Here is a 6,257-nt window from a genome sequence, read left to right as displayed (position 1 = left end):
CTTATTATAACTAAATGTTTGATTTGTATACCTATTTTATATATCTATATGCCCAGGTCATATAAAAATTTCTTAGGTAAAAAGGGATCATGAATTGAAAAAGTTTAAGAAGCATTGCACTATATATTATTTCTATTAACAGAAGAGGAAATTGAGATTCAGAAAGGCTAAGTGACTTAGACAAGTTCACTATTTGAAGCAAGATTTTAACTTCTTAGCTATAGATGTAGTACTTTGCTAAAAATATGAAACAGGATGGTATAAATTCACTATATATGCTCACCATTGTCATCCAGGATGTCTTATCTTGAATTCAAATAGAAGGATTCTTTGTAGAATGAGAGATCCTCCAAATGATCCTGTTTGTCAATGAAATTGTTATATGTGTCAAGTGCTACAACACAACTCAATGAAATTCATGGCTCTCAAAAAAAAATTAGGCCAACAATCCATACAAAATCCCAAAAGAATTGAAATTGATTATTGCCTAGGTTATTACATGCAGTTGGTTGGATAAGTAATCTATTGAATTAATCCATCATTACATACATTTCAGACAGGGATAGAAGCCAGACAGCGAGCTGGACCCACATCTAATTTCCCTTCAATTCAATTCAACAAACATTTATTAAGCACCTACTATGTGCAAGGCACAGTGTTAGGCATACAAAAACATAAATGAAATAGCTTCTGCCCTCAAGGAGCTTACATTCTCAGGTTGGGGCATGGAAGGAGTGAGGATGAAGGAAGAGGATAGAACATATTAGCAGATAGATATATTACCAGATATATACAAAGTAAATACAAAGTAATTGCAGTGATAGAGACCTCACAGGTGGAGTGATCAACGAAGACTTTGTGTAAGAGTTAGCATCTGAGTCAAGACCTAAGGGATGATGAGAAGTGGAAAGTATGAAGAAGGGAATTCTAAACAAGGGAAACAAAAGTGAAGTCCAAATGTATGAAATTCTACAAGGAAATATATTACTTCAATTTTGAAATAGATATATTCTTGCAAAGATGGCTGTACAATAAATTTTCTTTAAGATAGTGAGAAAGAGTATCATTTAAGTCTTCTGACTTGGAGCCAATAAACTGCTGGTATAGCTGAAAATTAGAGGGTCTTTTTAAAAGAGTAATCTGATAAACTACAAAAGATACTACAGTAATCATTCTCTTTGACACAGTAATTTCATTATTGGGAACATATTCTAAGAATGGTACAAAAAATATCTGTTTAAAGATTTATAGCAGCTTTTAATTGTGAAAAACACAGAATAGTTCAATGCCTAAAGAGAAAGGAATATCATTATAACTTGATATAATGAAAGGAGGATTAAACTTAACAAATAATCACCTCCCCCCCAAATACTTGGATTCAAGGCTCAAATCTACTGTTTCCTGGTTGTAAAACCTCGGGAGGATTAATTCACCTCCCTTGGATCAGTTTCTTTATCTATTATCAATTAATTAATTAATATTTTAAAATGTATAGGCATATGAAGTAACATATAATAAGAAAATCAGAAACAAAAAAAACAGCTTACACACTAGTTATAACTATATTTAAAAAAAAAGGTATGCTTACAGACAAAGAAATTAAAAGACAAATAAAGTGGAAGACAACAGGAGAATTGTATAATAACTACTATCTGCACAAGATTGTGCTAGATATTAAGTGGAATATAAAGAAATTAAAAGGCACCATCCCTGCTTTGTCCTATAGCAGCCTATAATCTAGTTAAGATTAGATTCAGAAGTGTAAAATAATTTACCATACTTATTGCCACAATCTATAGTAGTAGAAATGCTAATAAGTTCCTAGAGAATAGGATTGTATTTAGCACCTACATAGAGTGTGGGTAGTCTGAGGAAAGAAAGAATGACATAAATGTAAACTCTGCCTCTGTTCCTATGCATACGATGTCCCTCATGATTGGAAGGCACTCCTTCCTTAACTCTACCTCTTAGACTCTCTAACTTCATTGAAAAGCCCAGCTCATTTGCCATAAATGGTGGTATAAGGGTTGTCTTTATCAAATTTCCCAGTTGGTAATGTTTTCTTCTGCTTCAAATAATGGTGTACATAGTTATCTGGTACATGTTATTTCCATTATACCTTGCTCCATAGAACATAATCTTAAAGGAAGGAATTTTTTTTCTCTTTGTCTCTCCAAAACCTAACAGTGCATTGCACAGTTGTCTAATTTAGTTGTATCTAACTCTAGACTCCATTTAAGATTTTCTTAGTAACGATAGTGGAGGGGTTTGCTATTTTCTTCTGCAGCTCATTTTACAGATGAGAGAAATGAGGCAGACAGGATTAAGTGAATGGTCAGCATTACATAGCTGTTGTCTGAGGTTTGATGTGAAATTAGAAAGATGAATGAGTATTCTTGATTCTAAGCCCAGCGATCTATCCATTACACACAGTAGGTCTTTAGTAAAACTTTATGGGATAGATTGGATTGGACAGTCCATGCACAGACTGAGGAAAGTAGGAAATGGGTCAAAATGTATGAGTGAAGCTAGTACATGGAATATATTATTTCAGCAATAAGAAACAAATCTCAAAAGGTAGCTTGGAGCACTATTTTATCTTAGAGGCAAAAAGGGACTATTGAAATGTCTTGAGTAAGTTAAGCAAGGTTACTTGTGAACTTAAGAAAAATGATTGTGGCAATTATGTGGAGGATTGATTGGAAAAGGGAAAACTAACACTGAGAGCCAAATAAGGAAGATTTGAAAGATTGGATAAAATGTATTAAGCACATATTATATATTTTACACTGTGCTAAGTTTTAGGAAAACAAGTGGAAAAAAAAAACAATACTGCCTTTGCCTTTAAGAAACTTATATTCTAATAGAAAGGAAATAACACATCACAGTATTAATGAGTGGGTAGTGCCTAGGGAAGTGAGTTGTTTTTTTTTTTCCCTTGGAAGTTAAAAAATGCCACCATGGAGTCACAGAGAAGTTTGTTTTCATCCCCATTTCAGAAGCAATAAACACATTGATTTGATTACAGTTCCCAGAGTAAGAGATTAAGGGAGAAAGAGTTATACATATGGTGACAAGATGGATGGCAAGAAGATTGCTTAGGTAGGTGAATAGTGGGTTGGGAGATGAAGCAACTGGGGTCTGAGTGAGTTTAGTGACTATAAATAGAGATAAAAGGATAAAAAATGAGATGCCATGAAGGTTATGCTGACAAGTTATGGCAACTTATGCTGACAAATTATAGCGAATGAGGAAGAGTGAAGAATCAAGGTTCAATTAAAGATTGTGAACCTGATTGAATGCAAAGATGATAAAGATCTCAAAAGAAATAAGGTTAGGAGATAGAAAGATTTAAGGAGAAAGAATATGATAAAATTTCAAGTTAAGAGTTCATGATCCACGTGGTAACAGGAGTGGGTATCAGGGCTGGAGTACAGAGATTTCTGGCATCTGTATAGAGATAGGAGATAAGAGAATCATTAAAAGAAAGTGTATAAAGACACTATAAAAGGAAGCTGAATATAGAACTCTGTGGCACATTTGAGCTTAAGGAACATGACACCAATAATGATCCTATAAAGGTAACTGGAGGGAATCAGACAAGGAGAGTACCAGTAAAGAACAGCATCACAAAAAACAAGGGAGAAGAAAGTTTCAAAGAGAGAGGATGGTTAACAGTGTCAAAAATATTTCTTTCCCTATATGTTAGCCCTTCAAATAATTATAGTCTTCATGCATCACTCAAGTTTTTTTCTAGGTTACACTAGATTCTTCAGTCTACGCTCATAAGACAACATATCAGGCTAACTTGATTGCTGTCTTTTGGAAGCTCTTTTAACTTAACAATGTCCTTCCTAAATGCTTAAAATTGAACACAGTACTTCAGATGGAGTCTACCAGTGCATCATCATTACCATCTTCTTATTCTTGGATATTGTGCCTCTTCTAATACAATCTAAGATTTCATTTGATTTCTTAGCTACTTCATATTGCTGACTTACATTGAACTTGCAATGCACTAAAGCTCCCAGGCCTTTTTTCAAAAAGTCAACAAGACTTTATTAAGCACCTATAATATGTCAGGCACTATACTCTAGGTGCTAAGGATACAAAAGACAAAAATTATTTAAGTCCCTACCCTCAAGGAGCTTACATTCTATTAGGAGAAGGGGAACAACATGTACACAGATAAGTAAATACAAAATATATACAAAGTAAATACAAAGTTGAGGATAAAAATAAATAAAATAAAACATAAAACCAAAGCAAATATAGAAAAAAGTATTTTTGGTCCTCATATCTTTTTTTTTTTTCAGACTTATTGCTGTCTATCTATGTTTTCCTCTCTTGTAAGAATTTGTGAAACTAACTTTTTAAAACTTAATTGTAAGATTTTATATTTTTATATTTCTCTTTTTACAATTGTATCTTTTTTTATTTTTCTAGCCTGTCAGGAATTTTTTTTAACCACAACTCAGTTATCCATTTCTTTTAGTTACCTCTCTCTGTTTTGTGCGTTCTGCAAATTTGATAAATATGGTAGCTCTGTATTTAATTCAAAACAGCATTGGCTAAGTACTCCTTGGGACACTTCATGAAACCATCTAAGTTGATATTGAACCATTAACAACTCTGCTTTTGGCACAGTCATTCAGCAAGTAGTAAATCTACTTAATTATGAATAATTCATGACTGTTTTCCCATAAATAGTAAAATATATAAAATGTTCCATCCAGGTGACACTTCTTTTATACTAGAAAAGCTCCAGGGGAGTGGTCAAAGGGCACATAGAATGCTAAGAATCACACAGTGCTGAGTCTGTTAAAATTAATTTAATGAAAGTACTCTAAAGATGAGGTTGTTGTCCAATAACCAATTAATTGATATGCTATTAGAAGTACTGAAACACATCAATATTGATCTTTTCATGATAAATGAGACAAAAAGACAAAAAAAAAATTTACAACTGATTGGAAAAATAGATCTCAGCTTCTTGGAGAAGCAATGGATTTTGCAAAATTGTCCTCATCCTATGTCTAAAGACAATGGAAAAAAAAATCACTACATGGAATTTATCTTGCCAAGCTAAAGATTAGAAAATGAAAAAAAGATGATTAGGAAGGTAACAGCTTATAATAATAATTATAGTAATAATAGCATTTACATAATGCTTTAAGATTTTCAAAGCACTTTATATGTTTGATCTCATTTGATCTACAACAGTAACTCAAGATCTGTCATAGAAGATGAAGAGGTAGAAAAATTCTACAGTGAACTAGACTAGACACTCCAAAGCAAGTTAATATATACTTTTGAATCTCAGCAACTTCAAGGCAGAGGTTGGCATAAGGGAAATGGTTTTAAAAAAATGACTGAGAAAAATGACATGTTTGAGAAATAAGAGGCCAAAGCTTGTGACTACTCAGAAGCCTTACACCTACATATCATGAATGCTTTAAATTTAATTCAGCAAGTATTTATTAAATGCCTCTTCTGTGTAAGGCATTTTGCTAGATATTAGAAGTACAGTGCTACAAACCAAAAACAGTCTGCTCTGAAAGAGCTTACATTCTACTAAGTGGAAAATAATATGAAAAAAGACAAATATGCACATGAAAACTTGAGGAGGCACAGAATTAACAAAAAGTTGAAATCATGAAAGATTTCTTACAGGACCTGCATCTGAGCTGAAACTTAAAGGAAGCTGAGGACATGATTATGAGACAGTGAATAATTTAGTTTAACTGGAATTTTGAGTGTTTGAGATGAAACCAAAATAGTATGTTGGTTGCAGATCATGATAGACAGAGTTTTTTTGTGATGTAAGTAATGTGGAGCCCCTAAAGGTCTTTGAGAAGGGGAATTATTTTCTTCAAACAGTGTTATAGGAAGATTACATGAGCAGGGGTATCCAGAATGGATTGAAATGGGACTAGATTAATTAATAGGCCACTACAGTAGTCAGTTTGAAGGTTGATGAAGACTTGAACTTGGGTTGAGGCAGTGGTAGGCACTTAATTAATGTTTGTAAGAACTGAACAGAATAGAATCCATATCAAGAAATCATGAAATCATTGAATCCATATCAAAAACCATATTGAACACATATTTGAGAGATGCACAAGAACTAGCAGGGCAAAAAAAAAAAAAGAGATTACTTGATTCGACAATATAATCAAAATTTGTGGCAGAGTGAGGTGCTTTACAATGGGATTTGGCTGTTATTTCGAAGTAATATTGTCTAGTTCTAAGAATTA

Source organism: Antechinus flavipes, chromosome 5 (genome assembly GCF_016432865.1).
Source record: "Antechinus flavipes isolate AdamAnt ecotype Samford, QLD, Australia chromosome 5, AdamAnt_v2, whole genome shotgun sequence".
In the NCBI taxonomy this organism is placed as follows: Eukaryota; Metazoa; Chordata; class Mammalia; order Dasyuromorphia; family Dasyuridae; genus Antechinus; species Antechinus flavipes.
This window is presented reverse-complemented; position numbering follows the sequence as displayed.